Source organism: Gossypium arboreum, chromosome 2, assembly GCF_025698485.1.
Source record: "Gossypium arboreum isolate Shixiya-1 chromosome 2, ASM2569848v2, whole genome shotgun sequence".
Classification (NCBI taxonomy): Eukaryota; Viridiplantae; Streptophyta; class Magnoliopsida; order Malvales; family Malvaceae; genus Gossypium; species Gossypium arboreum.
Window position 1 is genome coordinate 27,533,463 of NC_069071.1, and position 10,160 is coordinate 27,543,622.

At 36.0% G+C, this 10,160-nt stretch overlaps 1 non-coding gene across 1 annotated transcript; it reads left to right on the forward strand.

Annotated features, from left to right (window-relative positions):
- Positions 1–220: 220 nt before the first annotated feature.
- On the forward strand, positions 221–327 carry LOC128289965 (small nucleolar RNA R71). Its single transcript, XR_008279605.1, has one exon. It is a non-coding gene; the product is annotated as a small nucleolar RNA R71 (small nucleolar RNA).
- The last annotated feature ends 9,833 nt before the right edge of the window (positions 328–10,160 follow it).

Consider the following 10,160-nt stretch of genomic DNA (forward strand, 5'->3'; position numbering starts at 1 on the left):
ATAACATGGTGACCGTATCTAAGTTAAAAACACCAGCTGCTTTCATTGGCTTTGTCCTCATGACTTGCCATTGATAATTATTCATGACATCTCTTCTATAAATTCATCAGCTGCTTCAGGTGTTTTATTGTTCAGAGTACCACTGGCTGCTGTATCGATTAACTGTCTGGTTGAGGGATTCAAACCATTGTAAAAGGTTTGTACCTGTAGCAATAAAGGTAACCCATGGTAAGGGCACCTTCTCAATAAATCCTTATACCTTTCCCATGCATCATATAAGGTTTCTAAGTAAATTTGAATGAAGGAAGAGATATCATTGCTCAACTTGGCTATCTTAGCTGGTGGGAAGTACTTCAATAAGAATTTTTTAGTCATTTAATCCCATGTAGTGATAGAACCTCATGGTAAAGAATTCAACCACTACTTAGCCTTGTTCCTCAATGAGAAGGGAAACAACCGAAGGAGGATGGCATCATCAGAAACACCATTTATCTTGAAAGTGTCACAGACTTCTAGAAAATTAGCCGAATGAGTATTTGGATCTTCATCTTGCAAACCATTGAATTGAACAAATTATTGTACCATCTGAATAGTGTTCACTTCAGTTCGAAATTATTCATAGCAATGATGGCTCTCACGATACTCGATTCAGCCCCAGTTAAAATGGGCTTGACATAATCATACATAGTACGAGGAGCAGGATCTGGATTTGCAGCAATTGCAGGAGGTAGCTGATTATTCTGATTATCACCCATCTCCTCAGTGATAATAATAACGTCCTCTTGTTTGTCTATTATGCTCTGTCGACTCTACCTAGCTTCTCTACTATTTTTACGAGCTATACTTTCAATTTCGCTGTCAAATAATAGTGATCCTGATGGGTTTCTTCTAGTCATAAACTAAAGGAACCTACCAAAAACAAATAAAGGAAAAATTAGAAAACAAAAATTAAACTAAAAACAGAAATAAAATGCAACAAAAATAAATGGCTAAATTAATAAAAATCAAGTGTTCCTAATATTTTAGTCCCCGTCAACGACGCCAAAAACTTGGTGGTCACTAAACTAACTATAAGTAGCTATCGAACAATAGTATAGCTATGATGAGTAGGGAATATTGTATCCACGAGGACTAAAAGTACTAGTAATTACCGTTTTATATTATTTAGCTGATAAATTGAAGTGATTGTTTTTAATCAAATTTAACTACAAGTGCAATAGAGAATGAAATGGGAAAAATAATCAAAGATAACCAATGAGAAAGGCAATACCTAGGAAAGAATCCACCTAGACTTCACCTATTATTTTGAATCTGAATTAAATGATTTATTCACTTGTGTCTTGATCTATAAAAATCCCAAAATTATGTTAATCTCTCTTTGAAAGTAAGAACAACTAACTCTAGGTTGATTAATTGAAATTTGTTTCTAATTAAAACCCATATCGTCACATTAACTTGATCTATTGGTTCCCCTATTAGATTTGACTCTAATTCGACAGATTTATGTCATCCTATTTCTAGGATTGCATGCAACTACACTCAATGATGCTAGATCTACTCTTAAAAAGGGACTTTTGCTCCACTAAAATAAGCACAGTAAACATGAATAAATATCTCAAAAATATTAAAAAAAGAAATAAGTATACATAATTGAGAACAAGAATCAAGTATTTATCATGTAAATCTGAAATCAAATAATAATATTCATAATAGGTTTCATCTTCCCTAGGTAACTAGGGAATTTAGTTCATAACATAGAATAAAAACATCTCAAAGTTAGAAGAACTACAAGACATAAAGAAATTCAATAAAACTCCAAAATAAGTTAAAAGGAGATCTTCAATCTTGAAGGGGATCCACTTCTGAGTTGGCTCCGACGGTGTTCTTGAGTGATTTCTTCAATCTTCTTTCTGTTCCCCCTTTGATCATCTTCTAATTGATATTTATAGACTTTAGAATGCTTAGAAAGCCTAAAAATTGGGTTTTTCAGCGTGTTTGGAAAGGTAGTGATATCTACACTGGCTGGCAAATGGGCGTGTGGCCAGCTCGTGTGGAAATGCCCAGACCATGTGGATTCTAGAAATAGCTCTATTCATCCGATTTTTCACTCTTTTTGCTCTCAAGTACTTACTTAATCATAGAAACATGAATTTAAATTATTAGGAGCATTATATTCACTAATTTACATCATTAATCATCCAAAAATGCATTAAGAATGAGATTAAAATATGTTACTTTTACAGCTTATCATAAAGCCTAGTTAGAAATTTTACTACTAAAGGCTGCCACATCTTGGAAAGAATTTGAGCAGTTGTTCTTATGCAGAACTATGTCAGTGATTGCAGTTTTCCATACCTACGATGAACTGTTTAATTTTAAGCACAATCCAACAGAAACACTAGGTCAAGCATGGGACAAATTTAAAATAATTCTACGGACAGTACTTGGGGCAGTAGTGATATAGCAATACAATTATAGCACTTTTATGGAGGTTTGGACCACTACAATAAAGAGTAACTTGGAATTATTGTACGAGGTAACATCTAGACTAAAACAACCCGTGAGATGGCTGTTCTCTTTGAAAAAGTGAGTAGGAATGGTTGTATTTAGGAATGAACTAAGAAACTAAAATAGAAAAGTGAAGTAGTGGTAATCAAAGAAGAAAGCCAAGCAGAGACCCAAGAAGCAGTTGAAAGAACAATGGGTATTAGTAAGCATACATAGAGCTAACAAAATATAGCTCAAGTAAAGAAAGAGAACAGTTTGGTGAAAATGATAGTAGTGCATCAAATGAGAAAGATATGATGGAAAATGATCTTGTTGAGGACCTTGTGGGAAGTGATCTAAGCTATGTCTATCGATTAGACTAGTGGAAAACTGTAAAGAAATGTTGGGTCTATTGGATGATTCACCTGATAAGATGATTCAATCAATAACCAAACCACCCACTCTGGAGTTGAAACCACTTCCTGCACACTTGAAATATAAGTATCTAAGTGAGCACAATACCTATCTTATAATTATAGCCGCTCATTTGTTGGCAAAATGAGAAAATGCATTGTTAGACATTTTAAAAAAATACAAAAAGACAATTGGATGAATAATTGCTAACATTAAAGGGATAAGTCCAACATTATGCCAACATAAGATGCAGTTAAAGGAATGAAAGAAACCAGTAGTCCATGTACAAAAGTGACTTAACTCGATAATGAAGGAGGTAGTGAAAAAAGAACTACTAAAATAGTTGGATGCTAGAATGGTTTATGCCATCTCCGATAGTGAATGGTTTAGTCCAACGCAGTGTGTTCCAAAAAAGGGTGGCTTAACAGTTGTGGCAAATGAGAGAAATGAGTTAATTCCAACTCGAAGAATGATAGGATGGTGGATATGTATTGATTACCGGAAACTGAATGATGCAACCAAAAAAGATCACTTCCTACTTCCCTTCATTGATCAGATATGAGACAGATTGGCCAGAAAAGAGTATTATTGTTTCCTTGATAGGTACTTGGGATATCACCAGATTCCGATGCATCCAGAAAATTAAGAAAAAACAACTTTCACATGCCCATTTGGGACATATGCTTTCAGAAGAATGCTATTCAAGTTGTGTAATGCCTTAGATACTTTCATGAGATGCATGCTAGTGATTTTTTCTGATATGATAGAAGATGGGTTGGATGTTTTTATGAATGATTTCTCGGTATACGGAGATTCATTCAAGGAATGCTTGAGCAACTTAGAAAGGGTTTTAGAAAGGTGTGAAGACAAAATTTTGGTCCTTAATTGGGAGAAATGTCACTTTATGGTGAATGATGGAATTGTCCTAGGGCATCAAATCTCTAAAATGGGGTTGGAAGTAGACAAAGCCAAGATTTAAGTCATTGATAAATTGCCACATCTAGTGATATTTAGTTAAGTCTAGAATTTTCTAGGTCATGCCGAATTTTACAAAAGGTTCATATAAGACTTCTGTCATATTGAAAAATCATTGACTCAACCCTTACAAATGGACACACCATTTGCATTTGACAAAGAGTGTGCTAAAGCATTTAAGGTTTTAAAGCAAAAACTAATCTCAGCTCCAATTATAATAAGCTTGAACTGGACGAAACCCTTTGTAATCATATGTGATACTAGTGACTATACTGCTGGGACAGTACTCGGATAAAATATTCCATGCCATTTATTATGCTAGTAAAAGATTGAATCTAGATCAATGCAATCACACTCCTATCGAAAAAGAGATGTTGGTAGTTGTGTTTGCTTGTGAAAAATTTCGACCTTAATGGTGAATTAAGTATATATTTACAATGACCCTTTAGCTTTGACGTATGTCATGAAGAAGAAAGAAACAAAGGCTAGATTAATGAGGTGGGTACTGCTACTGCAAGAGTTTGACCTTTGGATTTTAGACAGGAAATGTAACACCCCTAACCCGTCTCCATCACTGGATTAGGGTTACAAAGTATTACGACAGTTAATAAACTTAATAATGATATAAAACGATTCGTATATGTAACACCCCAAACCCGGCCTGGACGTTATGACCGGATCTGATGCGCCACATTGATGCGTTCAAAACATTCTGTATTACTTAGTTTGGAAAAGCTGAGTTGGGGTTGTAAAAGACACTTTTAAAGGCAGGTTAAAGTGAATAGAAGCTGTGCACCAGGTAGGAAACCAGGAAAAAGAGGAGGTGAGTCCGTCGGACTGTTTAAGTACCAAGCTCTTCCCGGATCCAATCCTAGACATGCACACCACCATTGCCACACTCTAACATCTCGTATAATTTTGAGAAAATCGTTTGAATATGTCCGTCTTAAAAACGTTTGTTTAAAATATTTATTTCCTTGGAAAAACATTTACTTTGCGGAAACTTTGCGCGTCATCGTGATCTTTTAAAAATCAAGTAGTTTTTATAAAACGAACCCTAGTGCTAACCAGTTTAATAATCCCCAAAATAAAAATAATTAAAAAGAGCGGCCTTATTACAACTTTAAACATAATAAAAATAAAATAATCCAAATTAAATGCTAAACTTATTTAAAATTGGCAATCCATCTTCATGGCCACTCTGAATCCCTTGACTCCAAGTCCACCAACTAGGGCTCACCCGCAAGGAGGGAAGAGGAAGGGGTGAGTTTGGAAAACTCGGTGTATCTGAAACCCATCCAAAGCCCAATTCAGCTCGAGCCCATTGGGCCTAAGCCCTATTCAGATAACGATGACACACGAGGGTCAAGCCCTTTTCGAATCTGATGAGCAAGGCCTTAGCTCCTTTTACATAACAAGTGTGGCCCATAAGCCCGGTTCAAGAACATGAGTATCAATGAAATAATGAATGCAAGCCCATCTGGGAGACTACTCAACCCACCAACCGCTACACCGCCTGTACCAGCCTTACACACCATGTGGGGAATATCTCAACCCACCCAAATTTACACACCACAGTTGCGACAGAACGCACTCAAATTCAGTCGATTGAGGCAAAGCCTCCAAGACGTGGATGAACCACTTTCATACTTCCTCCATTAATACCCCAACCCCATGCAATGATATTAATAAAAGCATATCATGTAAAATACAACATTGATCAATCATGCGATTCACCAATTTAAAACCCTAGGGGTATATCGGTAATTTTGCTCTTTAGGGTAATTTGGTAATTTTGCTCTTTAGGGTAATTTCGTGATCTACGCTATTGCACAAGCTAATTCAGTAATTTTATCGGTTTTATGCAATTTGATTCCACCATCTACCTAACGAGCTAATTTGCCCATCTCTTACCCATATTGGTCCGTAAGCCCATTGGGCCCGTTTTGGCCCATCAAGCCCTTTTTCGAAATACGCTAAAGCATCACGCTGAACGTGCTTACCACCTTGCGGTGCCAGATCTAACAATTCCTCTATGACTTGAGAGCATTCACATACTTACATGACCATGAAATGCCTAATTTGGCATTTCGCTTTTGTCGAATTGAACTAAGAAAGGGTGTTCTAGACACACCGATTCATGACGATCGCTTCGAGATCCCTTTCGATGTCCTACAATTTATTAGCACAGTTCTTATTTACAAACCATAATCACTAAACCCCAAAACTTACTTATCCATGATCGAACCATATCCCTAAAACCTTTGAAACCTTACCTTTTGCCAAAATCGATAGTTAGCTCGAATCCGATTGCTCCAATGAACCACGCCTTAGATTCAACGCTTAAGAAGACTCTAGTCACCGAAGAAAACATCGATTAAAGACTCTTGAGCCATATGCCCAAATCGACAGCCTCCCTAATTTTAGGGACTTGACTTTTCTTAACTTTGCAAAATAAGAACGGATCCGAGATGATACGTACTTACCCCTTACTCCCACTTGATTTCCACGCAATCTAGTGTAGATTTATCTATCAAACGACGGTAGAACTCGATTCCCCAAAGTCTTGAAGTTTCGCTATAAGCCCCCAAATCTATGGTTTTTCGCTTTTGTATGATAAAGAAGATGATAATGTGGGGCTACAACCTTGAAGTAGAATTGCGGTCGAGATCTAGGATTAAGAAAAGATACTTGCAAATTAATAAAACAAAAGAACATAGGAGAACACGGCTTTGAAGAAATCGGCACAAGCAATGATCACAGGATTTCGGCTTTTATGGATTCGACAAAAGTATTGATGAATAGCGGTATGATGAATAGTTTTGAAGAAGAAGAAAGAAAAATAGAAGAAGAGGAATAGGGAGGTGGTAGTTTGGCTAGAGAGGAAAAAGAGAGGAAAAACAACCCTAAGGTGTTAAAGCGAGAAAAAACGGCACCACTCAATACCCTAAGTGCCGAAATACTAACAACATAGCCCCTACCGATTTTTCCCTCTTCAATTCCCATAATTCGACCAACTCCTAGCCTCATCCAAATCCTTAAATCTCTCCCTTATCCCTCCTTAATCCAAGCATTTAAACCGATCCAACTCTCCTTTAGCGTAATCCACCGAACTCCAACACTTACCCTCTCGCACTAAAAAAATAAATGCATCTATTTGCCAACACAGGAATCGATCCCTTGCCTTCCCAAAGCTCCACACGCCACTTTTCTAGGAGCCTAGTGGCGTCACCCTTGCCACTTAACCAAGGCCCTTTTGTGATGCAATTTACCCATCACTCCACTTAAGGCCACTTAGCGAAACCCCTAACTCCTAAGTCTAAAATTCCAAAAATTCAACTGGGTTTTGGCCAACTCATGGGCCTTCTATAAGCCCATTTACCTGCTCAAAATACTAATTCCACATCCAAATACAAAATTTTAAAAATCTTTACAAAATATTGAAAATCGCGAATAAACCCGAAAATCAGGATGTTACAGTATATGAATTTAAATATCAAATATTCATATATAATCATTATTCATAGCATAAATATGAATACAAGCCATAAATCGAGCTTATATAACCCTAAAATTAGTTTGGAAACAAATAAAGACCAATCTAAAACAAAACAGAAAAATATGGAAAAAAATTGAAAATAAGGGTCACATGGTCGTGTGGCCAAATCGTATGGCTCAATGACATAATCGTCTGGCCAAACTATGTAACAACCTGAGTCATTGTAACTAAGGGTCACACGACCATGTTGCAAGGCCATGTAACTCTTTGACACCGTGTGGGCAATCCTGCATCAAAAATCAAATAGGCCAGATGGCCTTATAGGGTGACCATGTGTGGCACACGACCGTGTTGCAGACCGTGTGCTCTTAAAATAACTTCAAAAACAAACCATTTCAACTATCATTTCTTAGGTTCCAAGCCATACCATTTCCATCCATTTTTACCTATTCAAAATACATTAAAAAAACATTCCAAAATATACTAAAAACATCCAACCTAAGTGCCTAACCAATATGCCCTCATTGGCACCACAATTCAAGCATTAAACCATACACATTCATCAAGCACACTCACCTTTAAGTTTATAATATTCAAGTCATAACACTTTACCACAATTCAAACCAAGCTTTCAAGGCATGAATCAACTTGCTCATGTGCATATATATAGACATAATTAAGCCAAAAGCACCAAATATGTACACATCCACAAACCCTACAAAACCAAAGTTTTAAACAACATCATTATAAGCAAATGAACTTAGAAACTCCTAGTACATGCCATTTATAACCTAAAACCAAAATGATCAAAACTTCTTCCGAGTCAATTAACGAATAGTGTGAGCTTTCACTCGAACTTCCAACCAACCAAAACTTTCGGTAATCATCAAAGAAAGAATGCAATAGACGTAAGCAAATCAATGCTTAGTAAGCTCGTATCAAAACATAAACTTAAACTTACCGAATAGGAATCAATTTAAACAATTCCTGCTTAATTTCAATAACTAGCTCATGAGTTCATGCATTTCTTATACACACCACAAATCTCACAAGTTTGTAAGTTCACAATATGAATATTGTAACCACATCATAACATGAAACATTTATAAGTAACTCATATAAAGCTCAATTCATCCATCATATGTTCATACAGCATGTAACACTCTTAACCCGTATCAGTCGCCGAAATTGGGTTAAAGGCGTTACTGGAATATCAAAAAATTTACAATTCATCTCACAATCATCATAGCATCAAAATCATGCATCAATATAGAGTCCCTTACATAGGTCTACAAGACTTAAAACATGCTTTAGAAAGGGGTCGGGACTAAACCGAGTTCATACAAATTTTTTAAAACCTAAACATTTTTTAAATTTATACAGGTCACACACCCGTGTGAACAGGCCATGTGCCCCACACGGTATTAGACACGCCCGTGTGTCTATGCCATGACGAAACAGAGCATACATACTAACTTGTCCCACACGGCCACAAGACAAGCCTCTGTACTAGGCCATGTGAAAATTAGGGAGGCTACTGACTTGGGTCACACGGCTAACCACACGCTATGTACCAGTCCGTATTACACACACGACCAATAGACATGCCCGTGTGTCTAGGCCATGTCAAAACTTTAGGGAATACTGACTTTAAATCCTAGGGCATCCCAGGGTACACACAGACATGTAACATAATCGTGTGTCACACACGGCTGAGACACATGCCCGTGTTTCTACCCGTATAGACAAAAATAGGCTATTTTCAAAGGCAATTTGCCACCCGTTTTGGGTCATCCCTACAAGCATAAAACCAAGCACATTTCATACCAATTTCCAACCAATTCATACACCAAAACATACGCCATTCATGTCATATCATAAACAACCAAATTCATACTTATAACCATACCAAAATCATGTCAAATCATAATTCAAAGTCATACCAAAACTTAAGTTTCATAGCCTTAATTTACTTCATTCAATATTATGCTTTAAACTTACCAATTCTCAAATAAATACATACCAAAACTTACCAAAATTGACCATTTCATTTGGTCCTTCAAGTGTAACAACCTGGTTTAGACCTATTCGGAATAGTGGTTTTGGGACCACAAATCTGAGTCAAAAAATATTTTAATATTATTCTTGGTGTCGATAGCATGTTAATTTATATGTGTGAAATTTTCGTGATTTAATTTTATCATTTGTGTGTTTAATCTAATAAAATGGACTTAATCGCATAAAATGTAAAAATGGCTAACTAATTGTTAAAGTGCTGAATTGATGTGTTCTTTAATGAGGGGTTCTTATGTTGACAATATACCATTGAAATTATGGATGGACAAAAATACCTAAGGTTAGTGGATTTTAAATGAAATTAAAAAGGCTATTTTGGTAAATTATGAAATAATATGATATATAATAAAACATAAATTAAAAAGCCATGCATTTTGTTTATTGTTTTGACCTAAACTTGAGAAAGCAAAAAGGGTTTTAAGCTTTCAAACATTCAGCCTTGTCCAAGCTTGATTCAAGGTTAGTTTTTGTTCGGTTTTTGATAATTTTTACGTTTTTAAGATCGTTGTTTCGAGTACTAGCTAGCCCAAGCTTGAATTTTTGAATTTGATGATGTATTCATGAATTTCCATTGTTGATAGCTTGATGATTTTTGTGTTTGATGATGAAAAATAAATATATGTTGTTAGATTGTCAAGTTTAATTAAGTGATTTTTGATAAAAATGTCTATTTAGGACTAAATTGTGAATTTTGTGAACTGAGGGTCAA